Raw genomic sequence first — 14,713 nt, 5'->3', positions numbered from 1 at the left:
CTTCTCTTTCAAAGGAGCATAGGGCGGGATTTGTGAAAAAATAAACATTCATATTAAGTCTTTTAATGCTAACGGTTGATGAAGCGTGAGTTCACACACATTTCTAGTGTTGTAGTAGTCCAGACCGGTCTTGGTCTTGAGACCAAGTTTTAAAGGACTCGGTCACGTCTCGGACTCGGGATTTTCCCTCAAGACCGTTGGAGACCAGCACTAATTCCTGCTATTTTCAAACTTTTATATAATGTGATAATAACAAGGAGAACGGGATAAAACAATCCTTTATTCATTATTTAATCCACCCTGTATAATGACCACAACCTTCCTTAATGTGACTGAGTGACGTGTGTGACACATACACAAGCAGGAGAGAGAGGCGGAGCTAAACATGTCCGCTAACTTGTTGGTTGTGAAATTTGGTTTCACGAACCATAAATAATACATTTGTAAAAGCAAAGAGGAAACACTGTGGTGTGTAGGTGACCAGTCATGTTATGTCTTAGCAGAAATACTTTTAAACACTTGCTGTACATTCAGCTGACATAAAAATATTGTTTTTATGTCAGCCTTTTTTGTCCATCAAATGTATTTAAAAGAAACTGAAATTAAAGAGAGAATGTTATTTAACTGTCGAACCTTGTCATAAGTTTATTTATTTATATATTTTTTTTAAATTAAAAAAAATGTTTATGGTCTTGACTCGGTCTCGGCTCCTGGAAGTCTTGGTCTTGTCTTGGTCTCGGTGCATTCTGGTCTTGGGTAAGTCTTGGTTTCAGATAGTGTGGTCTTGAACACAACACTACACGTTTCTAACGATTGCCTCCAACACATTTTGATACACTTTGTTCTGCTGTTCTGGGTCAGATTTACCGCATAGTTCTGCAGACGCTGGTGTGCGTTCTCCACGACTTGGAGACGCGTCCCAATACCTGTGTCACGGTCTGACTTGACCTCGTACTGAGATCGATTATGAGCATGCACACTACCAGAAAATGAATTTTTGCTACTTCCGCCGTGCTGAGGTTGAAAATTCAATTTCAAAGCTAATGTTATTTGACGAGTGCTGAACGGATCCTTTTCCTGGAGAAAAATGTACAACTGTTCTATATATACAGTATATACGAGGCAGGAGAGGTTCTAACGCCATAAAGAAATGATAGACGGCTTCATCTTAGGGTCATTTATTTTCCAAAAAAACATGATTATAATATACATTAAAATAAATAACAGTTAACTGAGTGTAACTTTACAATAATAAGCTGTTGTATTAATATAAATATGATCATGACAATCATATTTTTTTCATCATTGGTCAATTTTTTATCGACTGATGTGATGTTTTAAGCATTTTTTTAAATCAGTACAGTAATCTGTGTGCACGGCTATTCCAGCACGGGTACATCTCAGTACGTAGCAGTCACGTACTGAGATTGTAAAATAATCTCAGTACAGCACAGTGGACTAAACTACTGTATGGTTCCACAGATGTACGCAGAGGCATGTGCACCAGTCTTACAGTAAACAGTCACATGAACGGAGAGTAAATAAATAACGTGTCACAGTTGGAGAGGCGGAGCAAGCTGCATTTTCTCGTCAGACTCTGACCCAACAGTGAAAACCTCTTTTTTTTCTCTAAGAAATGACATATTTACATTTGTTTTAGTGGTAAACACCAATTTTATTAATAAACATGTTAATGTCAACATCAGATCAGCGCACAAGTAACAAGACAACGTGAAACACAAACAGGGGCCCAGTGCACACAAGAGACCCATGGGATGTATTAATATAATCCATGTATGAAAGATGATGATAATCCATGTAGTTATTCCTCTGCACGCTAACCACACCATGTGACCCAACACCACTTCTACATATCTGTCTGAACCCCACCCGTACGGTGCCGTTAGGGTCATCCATCCTCCAGTTACAGTAACTAATCAGCTGATAAACAGTTACACTAACCACTGTGGTGTCACTATAGAGACTGATTCATACTGTACATCCTGCCCTATGATCCTTCCAGTAAAGTGACAAAAAATGTGTAACAGGTGGCATAAAATGGTCCAAAAATGTGGCAAGAAAAGAGTGAAAAAGGGACTAATACGGGCCAAAAACAATCAAGAGTGGCAAAAAAAAAGGAAATGGGTGGTATGTAATAGTTAAAAGTAGCTTAAATGGGTAAAATGTGGCAAATAATAGTGAAAAACAGGCAAAATGTAGGAAAAAATGAATCTGTATTTATCGGAAAAGAAAGATATTTATTGATCAAAAGCTAAAGCTTATTTGTATGAAATGTGGCAAAAATGCTTAAAGAAAGGACAAAAAAAAAAAAAAATCAATAAAAGTGTCATAAACCACTTGGAAAAAGTGTAAAAACTTTTTAGAAATGAATATTTATTGGCAAAAGGAGCTAAAATGTCGAAAATGGGCAAAAATGAGGCAAAAGCAGTCAAGAGTGGCAAAAAATGAGCAAAAAAGAAGAAACAGGAGAAATATAATGGCAAAGAGTTGCTTAAATGAGCAACATGTGGCAAACAATAGTGGAACAAAAAGAGACAAAATGTAGAAAAAATGAAAACAGGTGGTATTTATTGGGCAAAAGGAACTTATTTGAATGAAATGTGGCAAAAACGGTTAAAGAAAGGACAAAAATTGGATAATAGTGTCAAAAAGAACTTGCAAAAATAGAAATAAAGGGATATTTATTTTGAAAAGGAAGTTAAAACCTAAAAAAAGGCAAAAATAGGACAAAGGAAGTTGTAAAATGGCCCGATAATCACGGAATAAATCCCCAAATTTGTGTCGGTATCCATCCTGTAGTTACAGTAACTAATCAGCTGTGTTGTGGTGATAAACAGTTTACATCACTATGAAGTCTGATTTACATCCTGTTCTTTGATCATTTAAATGTCATTGAAAAATTCAAATTCATTTATTTTTCTCTTCATTTTAAATAACATGGTTTATATTACAATTTCAAAAATATATTAACCGACTCATAATCATCAATAATTTTCATTTAATTTATTTTCATCCTGTCATGGTGAAAGTCACAATTTGTTATTATTCAATGTGCAGAAAAGAAGAGGAGAAGATAAATTATTAAATTACTGCTCATTACAAATATTAAAAAAATGGTCTGTGAAGTTTATACTAACTAATGATATAATAGCATTATTAAAAATAGACAAGAATAAATAACACATGAACTCACAGGTGTCTAACTCTCAACAACAAAATAAAAAAAAAATGAATAAACACTAATCACTATGTTCATATTGTCTTAGGAGACTCTTTCTACTTCTATTATTTTAATACAATTTAGATAAATCTTTTTTTCACCATCCTAACAAAATAATGTAACAAAATATGTGCACAAATTTAAAAAAGCAACACAAATTTGAAATACTTTTTGAATAATTTTAAACCATAAAATTCAATTTATTGTTAAAATAGAATGTTTTATATAACGTTACATAACTAAACTTCTCGTATAATAATAATAATAATAATAATAATAATAATAATAATAATAATAATAATAATAGTGTGTGTGTGTGTGATTAGTTAAAATCAGGATATTAATGAAAAGATGAAGAAAAATCTCTTAAAGCTATTTATATTAACAATAATATAATTTTTAATTGTAATATTTCATATTTCAATATAATATTAGTTCTATATTAACAATGTAATATTTGTTTGTCTGTAAACAGTCAAATAGCTCAAATGGATTTTGATTAAATTTGAAGTAAATATCTTTATTATTAGTGATTTGATTAAGGAGATCAGAATCAGAATCAGAATCAGAATCAGAATCAACTTTATTGGCCAGGGGTGAATGAATACACACGAGGAATTTCTTTTGGTGACCTGTGCTCTCTCAGGTAGTATAACGTTAAATAATAACAATCAACTAGAATAAAGAAAAATAAATAAAATAAAGAAAAAAGAAAAAGAAAAAGAAAAAAGAAGTATAAACATAAATATAAGAGTAGTTAGACTAATATGTGCAAACTAAATAAAAATAACAAGATAATAATAATAGTAATAATAATAATGAATAAAATAAGAATACAATAATAATAATAATAAGAAGATAGTGCAGTAGATGATCAATATTGCAAATCCCAATTAGTTTAAAAACTAGTTTTTTTCTACATCTTAGTTTCACGTTACAGTGCAACCTTTTCATAATAAATACGTCGTTTTTTTCTTGCAAAAAAATAAGGAAATAAACGAATTAAATTGTGTAATTTTTCTCTTTATTTAGAAATTCTAAAACGTATTCATGTAAATCAAAAGAATAAAAACATCCTCTACCTAAACAGCATTATTTCCAATTGCAATTATATTATAATTATTTCTTATCCTCAGAAAGTCAATTGCATTTACAATCTCAATTACTAAAGTTCAATTACAATGATTTACAATTACTGAGCCTGAAATAAATAACCTAATAAAAGTCAACCTTCCTCTTGTGTTAGCTTTCTGTTAGCATCTCTAATGCTAACATGTCCTAAATCAGCTGTAAAATACACTAAAAACTAATATCTCTCATCTAATTTATATCCTATCTATTGATTATTTTGTTAGTTTTCATAATCAATGAAAATATAGGTTTTAATATTTTTGGTGTGGGCGTCTGAGCTGTTTTTGTGTCAGTATAGCCCGAGATTTATATATATTTTAATTATAAAATGTGGGAAAGCTTGATATGAAACATATTTTAAAAATGATTAACTACATACTGTATGTGTAGAACTGTACATAAAACTGTGATATGGTTCCACAGTTTAGCGTTAAATTATATTTGACATTTTTTATCCAATTTTCACGCCAATAACAATTACAAAGTTGATCATCTAAACTCAATTACAATTAAATACCATTACAACAGCGGCAGATTTTTTTAATTACAATTAGAATTGACCATAACCCTGCTGTGGAATGCTTCATTGATCCAGGAATCATTTGTTGAGCTGTGAAACCTTTTCTAAGTAAATGATGTAGAAAGCAGCGGAGCAGCGACTCCCCGTAGGATGAATCAGCTCTTTATTATGCATGTATTCACACTGAAAGGAAGGTAATGACTGCAGAAAAACTCCACTCCTGTTGTCAAAGGACAAAAATAAGAACTGTAATTTCAGTAATTTAATCTTTCTTGCGGTTGCATTTTAATGTGGACTACTTGGTTTCTGTGACTCAAGGGTGACAAAGACTCCTTCAGGGGGTCCGTATTTTTTAAACGTTGTAGCCTTTTGATAAAAAGACTGAAATAAGAGAATGTTTTATTAGTTCCAGAGGAGGGAAATGTGGTTATAGCAGCAGTATTAAATATATACGGGTCATTTCAACAAATGTTCCTTAATTATTCAATAGCCACAATGTAAATGTTTAGTTTGATCAATACTGTTAGAGATATGGATAATGTAGTGAGGGGGGTGTGTCCTTATTTATCTTCCATGTTCATCTTCCAATACGTCTGTAACTCCATCACATAGAAAGGTAAATATGGTATAGTAATAAGCTCCACCCACTCTCTCAGAATATAGAAAAAGATCTGCTATACATCCTATCTGGTGGACATGTCAGCTCCTCTAAATAGTCACAAAGTTATTTCTTTTTTAAACTTTTTTACTATTTTTATTGGCCCATAACTGCATGTGGGAATGTAAGAAAAAAAAAATCTGATTTCTGTTTTAATTTATAGTGTAAATGTTCTATTTTCTTAGAATGTAAAACTATTTTTCTTTATGGAACTTCTTCATTTTTATTTTGGACCCAAACTAATCATTAGTGACGTGAACAGTCTATGTTCATAGCTCTAAGCTGATCACATTACAGGGAGCTGAGACATATGCTAAGTAGTTTATTGAAGACCCAAAGGACAAGTAGGAACACCTATTGTGCAAAATATCACTCATATCATGTACAATCTATCTATCTATCTATCTATCTATCTATAGATCTATCTATCTATCTATCTATCTATCTATCTATCTATCTATCTATCTATCTACCTACCTACCTACCTATCTATCTATCTATCTATCTATCTATCTATCTATCTATCTATCTATCTATCTATCTATCTATCTATCTACCTACCTACCTATCTACCTATCTATCTATCTATCTATCTATCTATCTATCTATCTATCTATCTATCTATCTATCTATCTATCTATCTATCTATCTACCTACCTACCTACCTACCTACCTACCTACCTACCTACCTATCTATCTATCTATCTATCTATCTATCTATCTATCTACCTACCTACCTATCTACCTATCTATCTATCTATCTATCTATCTATCTATCTATCTATCTATCTATCTATCTATCTATCTATAGATCTATCTATCTATCTATCTATCTATCTATCTATCTATCTATCTATCTATCTATCTATCTATCTATCTATCTATCTATCTATCTATCTATCTATCTATCTATCTATCTATCTATCTATCTACCTACCTACCTACCTACCTATCTACCTACCTACCTACCTACCTACCTACCTACCTACCTACCTACCTACCTATCTATCTATCTATCTATCTATCTATCTATCTATCTACCTACCTACCTACCTACCTACCTACCTACCTACCTACCTATCTATCTATCTATCTATCTATCTATCTATCTATCTATCTATCTATAAAGCAAGAAAGGTCTGTGTGTGTGTGTGTGTGTGTGTGTAGCAAATTTCTCCCCGATCCGGTGTCTGTTCGACCTGAAACTTCCAAATACCCTGAGTTTGTGTATCTGTTATTTTGGACTTATTTGGTGGTTTCAAAAACAGGTTAAAATATGATGAGTTTGGTGAAGTTGTAGAAAAATAGTAGAAAAAAAAAAAAAAATGGGCTCAAATTGTTCAGAAAATATTTCTAAGTTTCTTGACGGTATCTGGCTAATAACAGTAAAATGTGTTTGTTTGATCCAAAGGCCACATTATTAACATTTATGTCATCATTTAGAATAATAACTATCTATTCTTCCCCACCCTTTCTATTTCCTACCTTGAGTCTCTCCCCCCTGCTCCCCTCCCCCTCCACCTAGGTGTAACACTGCTCTCCCTTTTTACATCCTTCCTATAATAAAAGGTTTCTTACCCTTCCTTAGGGAGGGCTGGTGATGGTCACAATTAAGCAATAAAATAAATTAATTTATTTTATTGCAATAACAAAACATGCATTGCTGTCTCATAATGATTGCACTTCTTGTAGTGTTGACCTTTGACATCATGTGCAGACAAGGAAAAAAAATAAAACAAGAATAATAACTGTCTGAGCGTTAACAATCCGTGAATCATTCGTTCATTCATTTTTCATTATGCAACAAAAACATGAAAAAATTAAAAAAAATCACTCATTATTTGATATTTGTTTCCAAAACCAAAATGAAAAAACAGAAAACGCCTTGTTTTTCAAATTCAAGATCTTTTGCTTCGGTACAGAAAACAAAAAACGGAAAACTAACACCTTTATCCATTTTCTCCATTACAGATTGGCCAAAGACCGCGACCCAGAAGTTACTCTCATCCGACGCTAACGGCTATGCTAACGGCAGTTCTGCATGACAAGATCGCTGCTTCCAACTGTGCATCAGAAACGTGTCCTTTTAGCTTTAGCTGGTGTTGGACACAGAACCTCCTCACGGACATTTAGGAGGATTTAGAGACTCTTAAGTGTTGCAGAGATAAAGATATCTCTGAATGTGTAACGCTTCACTTCCAGGTCACGTACTTTGACCAATCGTAATGGAGAAAATGAATAAAGGTGTTAGTTTACCGTTTTTTGTTTTCTGTACCGAAGCAAAAGAGCTTGAATTTGAAAAACAAGGCGTTTTCTGTTTTTTCATTTTGGTTTTGGAAACAAATATCAAATAATGAGTGATTTTTTTGTTTTTCATGTTTTTGTTACATAATGAAAAACTAATGAATGAATGATACACGGATTGTTAACACAGGAAACAACAAAGAGTTTTTATGGAAGCTGAAAATGGAAGAAAAATAAGGACACAATTATCCATATCTCTAAAAGTATTAACTAGACCAAACTATAATTTTGCAGTGTGAATATTAAATAAATAAGGTAAAAAAATTCTGAATTTTCTGAGACCGAAGTGTGTGGGATATCGTGAAACAAACAGCAATAAGACATAAATAAAAGTTCTGTATTCATATTAAATCATGTTATAATGTCATTAGATCAAAAATATCTTTAAAAATCTGCTTAAAGGTAAAAAATACGAGTTATGTATTTTATAATCACATGCGTTAACACCTGAGCCGTCCAATCAGCTTCCAGAGATGACCTGTAACACGCCCCTGTGGCCACGCCCCCTGTCGGTAGCTAAACACATTGCAGGAGTCCAGAGGTTTATGCCATAAAACAGGTTATGTTCAAACTCTGAGTATCTCATTCCTAAACGTGAGGTATGTTCTTCTCTGAGTATGTTACCATGGTAACATTGTCCATGAACTAAACCTGGTCACTGACAGGTTTTATCAAAGAAACCCTGGGTTTCTACCTGGCTCCGCCCACCTGAACACTTAATGAACCTTAACACTTTTCTCTGAAACACATTAGTAACATCACACACCACAGACGTGTTCACATCATTACTAATGTTGTGTTGATTATGTTTTTTTTTTTTTTTTTTTTTTTTTTTTTTGCGATAACGGTAGTTTTCTTTCTAACATTGTAGATGTAGATCATTAAGTGAAACACACTGAGAGGTTGATCTACATTAAAACATCTACTGACGTCTGTAGTAAAGTTCACTGAATAAAAACCTGTAGATAATATAAAGGAGGAGATGATCATTTAAATTAATACACTTTTTAGGCTCAATTGTTGTTTTATATTATTATACAGTTAAATCTGTAGATCACACATCTTTGAAGGTATGATGACAGTGAAGTGTGACACTGCTCTTGAAAGCGATGGGTCGTGGGTTCATATCCCGCTTTAGTATTTTTTTATGACATTTTTAGGACGTTGAGATGATTCTGTCGACAATATTACATTAAAAATCAATATAAATGATGTGATATGAAGCAGCAGTTACTGTGTTTATATCCAGTGTAACAGGAGGACTCTCTATGCAGACATCCTATGCTGCTGACACGTCTCCTCAGACACATTTTATTCATATTATTCACCGCTCGTCACGTCACTGAAGAGATAAAGTGATGAAGTGATCAAAAAGTGTGACTAATTACAGGTGATTTAAGCCACTATAATCACTGAAGACTGAACACACCTTTAGAACAGGATCATATTCATAAAACACCAGCTTATTTCACCATTACGGTGAATAAATCACTCTCTTCCGTTTGGTTGTCATGGCAGTTTGAGTATTCTCTGATCCATTGATGATGGCTTTTTATCGCGCGTGTGCCCGTCAGTAACCCAAGGTTTACATACTCAGGGTTGATTAACCCACTTCATACCAGCTTTAAAGGAATCAGATACACAGAGTTTACCATCGTGGGGTATGTTGACCCAGAGTTTATGGATAGACTCAGAGTTTGTTAAGCCTCCTTTATGGAACACCCTACTGGTAAATATATGTGTGTTAATAAAGGCAGATTGTTTCAGAATAAAAAGGTTCTTATTTCCCCGTTGAGTCGCAGAACGCTGCGTTTCATTCTGACGTTAAGCACTGGATTAACTTTATTATCCAGGGCTGGAATAATATTCACATTAATTATTCTGTGTTTGCCCTCAAGGTGTTTATTTATTGTTGGGTTTTTAATCCATATCTGCAGAGCTGGAGTTTAGTAAACCAGGGAATTCATCTGACCTTCTAAATGCTAATTCTGACCACATTAACGTGACGAGCTTTTCATGATCAAACCATCGTCCAATAGAAATTCAGTCTTTTAAAAAAAACAAAAACAAAAAAAAACACACAAAGACTTTTCTCTCTCCCTGATGGACCAATGCTAATGTCAAAAGTTTAGAAATAACGAACCAGGTCAGTGATTAAAAGCAACAATCTTTAATTGATTACTTCAATTTTTTTGTCAGTTTCTTCTTCTTCTCTTATGGATTTTTATGGACCCACAGAAACATCTTCGTGCAGTTAAATCAACTCTTATTTTCTCAGGGATAACCTCAGACAGGAAGCGTGCGGAGATGAGTAGATTAAGGCTTACAGGCACTCTGAGAAATATGATTCATATACGCAGAGGAAATCCCTCACGTGAAGGAGACGCTTTAAAAAACTCACATTATTCTTCATTGTTTCCCACCAAACACACAACATCATTTAGACATTCTTTTTTTGAGCTAAATCTGGTCGTTTTGTTAAAATAGTTTGTTTTTTTACCATCAAAATTGGTCCAAATTTAGCCCCAATAAAGTTGTTGAAATTGGATTGTTAGAAACGTATTTTAACAGTTAAGTTGTGTCTTTTAATATATGTTGTGTTGTATTGTTTTAATCATGTAGCACTTTGAGGTTTGGCATCAAATGTAAAGGGCATTACAAATAAAATGTATTATTATTATTATTATTATTATTATTATTATTATTATTAACCCTTTAACACCTGTATTATCAATAATAATAATTATCATTATTAACATTTCCGCATTATTTTTTTATTCATTTACTTTGCTCAGTTTGTCTATAAAATATTCAATGTCCTGTTTTTTTTTTGGGGGGGGGTTATTTTCAGTTTAAAATGATGAAAAACACAAACTAAATAGATTTTTTGAGATTTACTAGAAAGAAAACGTTTTACATGAATAACAGGTTTTTTCAACAAATATATAAAATTTAGAATGTAAAAAACTATTTTTTTCTTTGTTTCTAAATGTAATTTTATAGCAACTATTACACGTGATTACAGTACGTAATGTTTGTCAGTAAAGCCCAACATGTTGCTTTCAGAAACAGTTGGAATTGTTCCATTAGAGCGAGTTTTAACAGTTATTTTAATGAGTGTGTACCAGGATGTGTCGCCGTCCAACTACGTCTAATTTTAGCCCAAATATAGTCGTAGAAATGTAGTTATCATTGGATCGTCCAACTATGTCTAGATTTAACACTTTTGGTCCAAAGTTTGGCCCAAAAATAATCATTGGAAATATGACTTCTCATTTATGATAAGTAGCTCAACAACTTATTCATTCTTTTATTTTGGTTAATTTGGACCAAATTAGCCAAAAATTAATAATAAAAGTTATTGTAACAACTTCAAACATAACAACCCACAAACATAAACCAAAAATACAAATGTGATCCTCGTACAAGTTACTACAAAGGTTCCCTTAATTAGGTATTACACTTTGGGAAGGTAAAATATAACACTTATAATTAATTAATGAATGAATTAATTAACTAAATTCATATTGAGTGCATAATACTACGACCAGAAAACTACGGCTTTTCACTTTTCACTTTTCTACCAAATATTGACGTTGTTTAGTCGTGTGGTAAAAACGTCTTTTCAAAGTATTTTAAATGTTTATTTAAACGTCTTTTGAAGCATATTTTGCTGTGTGGGTGAGGTTTTTACTGCATTCCTCCTCATGTTTGTAAAACATGTTTTAAAGAGGCAGAAACAGTTGATTTTCAATATACAGTCACAGTTAAAGTGAAGACAAAGATTAATTAATTACAAAGTGCAAAAGAAAGTTTGAAGGCTTTATGATAAAAAAAACCCAGCTTTTATTGTATTTATTTTATTTTATTGCATATTGATGAACAAATATTAAAAAAAAAAATTACATATTGTAAATGCACCAGAGTTAACAGATATGCTAATTTGCATCTGTTTTGAGTTCCACGTTCTAATGTAATCAGCACTGTGAGCCAGTGCTGATTATTTTGATTGTGGGTGCCCCCCCCAAAAAAAAAACTGGATGGGCCATTTAATATATATATACATAATACATAATATATATATGACTCCAAAAAACATATATTTTACAGGAAAAATACACAAAAGGACAACAGAAATGCACAAAATGCCTCACAATGAGTAAGACAAACATAAAAATACACAGAATGACAGAAAAACACACAAAATGACTATAAAAACTCTGTTGTTTCCTGTATTAATGATCACTCATTATACTAATGCTGACATGAATGTTGATCATGTGACCCTCTGATCAAACAAATACATTTTCAGACCATCCAATACGGCCCCCAGCAGAAAGTTAAAAAGACCAAAATGATTGTATAAAATAATTCAGTCGTAGATATTTCAGCTCTCCCATATAGTCCACAATATTTGGAGGATTACAATTTTCCCATGAGTTTGTCACATGACTGAAGTCATTTTGAATCTCAATTTTCCTGAAATAATGTATTATTTCCCCAAAAAGGAAAGGAGATAGGAGGAACTATTTGGACGCACCTCGAGGGTCGACATGTGGGGTACAAGCCTCTGATTGGCTAAAAAGCTTTGACTCAAAGCTTTGCTTCAGCTGGTTATTGGATAAAGAGCACCTGGGTGGGTGGGGCCACCTGTGGCGCCGTGGGTTCTGTACGCTACGGTGTGAGGGTGGGAGAGTGTCTCACCTGTGTCTGTGTAAAGCTGGGTTCTCTTTAATAACGGAGCAGTCACAGCTTTGAGGGACCAACGTGCACTGGAAAACTCTGAAACACACACACACACACACACACACACACACTATAGTGAAGTCAGCCAATCACGTGCAAGCACTCAACATATTCCTGCAGCTGAAGTAAAATGATTACATCACACATTGGATAATATAATGTTTTTTTCAGCTCCTGTGGACACATCTGTCAGAAAAACCTATATATATATATATACAGTATATATATACAGTATATATATATATATACACATAGTACAGTATACAGTATAGAAAGAAAGAATAATAATAATAACCCAACCCAATAACAATGTTTCCCCCTTTTTTTAAGTACCATAAACTATAGAATTTCAGAAAGCACAGAGGCATTCCTCCGACATGACAAGGGTCCCTGGTCACTGATGGGCACGTGGCGTTTGCATAGGCTCCGCCCCTTCCTTTGTAGAGGCCCTTCATTAGCTCGTGGCGCTCGGGCCTAATGAGGATATTTTTTTCTATTTAAAGTGTGCAAATAAAACGCAAAAACTGACGATTCATGCTGGTCTAAAAATAAAACCAAATAATGTTGTTCTTATTATTATAATAATAAAAAATGAGTTATTGTTATTATTATTATTATTATTAGCCTAAATAGACAATGTTTGTTTTTATTCTGTCTGAATCTTTGTGTGTTTTTTTTTGTTTGTTTTAGGTTTAGTTTATTATCCTTAATTAATTGTCCACGAATCTTACTCATTGTCATTGAATGGCAGGTTCTATAATTATCTATAATTATGAAAATTATCCAAATACAATGAGACCTGATATTTTTAGGCAATATTTTAAACTTTGAATAAATAATAAAAATACATGGGGTAAAGATCTAAATGAAGCATGGTGAATAAATCTCTTTTTAAAAAAATCTCACATTTCCCGTTTCACCATTAAAAATGGTAATTTAAAAAAAAACAATATTTTATTTAAAATACTTGAATTTTGTATTGTTAAATTAAGCAGGAAAAACAATCTGACACTGAATATAGTCTCACATGCAGGTTTTAAAACACTATCACACAATTCCCACCATATTTTTCAGTGTAAAACAGGTGGGCTAACGTTAGCTTTAGCATATGTAGCTAACGTTAGCTTTAGCATGTGTAGCTAACGTTAGCTTTAGCATGTGTAGCTAACGGCTGGATGTCAAATCTCAGCACGTACTTGTTTCCGTGCATTTCTTTTTTTTTTTTTTTTGAACAAAGTTTATTTATGATTTTTTTTACAATACAGTCATCCCAGTGCATTTCTGCTCTGAATAAATGTTTAAAAAATGACAATAACTGACTGCGTTAACCGTATGAACAATGTTTGGTATATTCTGTTAGAGAAAGACGATGAAACACACACGTTTAAACTCAGAAACAGAATTAGGGGATTTAAACGTGTCTGTATCTGTTTTCATCCCAGAGTGTGAATATTAAAATGATTTAAAGTCTCAAAATGCTGCAGAAAAAAAGTCATAACAGACTTATTGTGTGACAGAAATACAAGCAGTTAATCAGACTAAATAACAACAATAATCATATTATTCTATTAGATATGACAGATGTTAACTTTGTATTGGGTGATTGATCTTGTTAGTATTTATTAGAACGCGGTTTGTAATCATTCATCCTAATTTAACTATATTTAGATGTATACGTTTTGACTACAGAGCAGATGGAGCAGCTTTACTGATAAACAAAGTTAAGAAAAGTGTATTTATTCAGTCAAACTCTTTCTTTTCCATTGCTTTGCACACTTTAAAAATCCCACTCACAGGAAATTAAACCTTTTCTACACAAGAACAAATATATAAATGCATTCCTGCTGTGCTGGGATTAGACGTTTTTCAACTTACGTTGCAAGGAACTTTTCTCCTTCTTCACAATCTCACCTAATGACATTAAATATTCAATATTTTCATCTTCTTCACCCAAAACGCTCAGAGGCAAATGCTCTTCAGAATAAGTACATTTCCAGCTCAAAAGACTGAAACAATGTTCTATTTTCTTGTGAATTAAACAGGCCTTTAGGTAAATCCCAAAACTGTGTCTAATAACAAATACGTTGGTCTTATGAAGTAGCACATAGACATT

At 32.8% G+C, this 14,713-nt stretch overlaps 1 protein-coding gene across 7 annotated transcripts in view; it reads right to left on the bottom strand.

Moving 5' to 3' along the window:
* The window catches only part of tenm3 (teneurin transmembrane protein 3), a 543,864-nt gene that overhangs the window by 323,814 nt on the left and 205,337 nt on the right, over positions 1–14,713 (bottom strand). For all 7 annotated transcript variants that reach the window (XM_028461276.1, XM_028461268.1, XM_028461285.1 and 4 more), the window contains one exon: positions 12,559–12,636. The gene's annotated coding sequence lies outside the window, so the exon portion shown is untranslated. The remainder of the gene's footprint in view (positions 1–12,558; positions 12,637–14,713) is intronic.

The sequence above is a fragment of the Gouania willdenowi genome, chromosome 1 (genome assembly GCF_900634775.1).
Source record: "Gouania willdenowi chromosome 1, fGouWil2.1, whole genome shotgun sequence".
NCBI lineage: Eukaryota > Metazoa > Chordata > Actinopteri > Blenniiformes > Gobiesocidae > Gouania > Gouania willdenowi.
This window is presented reverse-complemented; position numbering and strand designations above follow the sequence as displayed.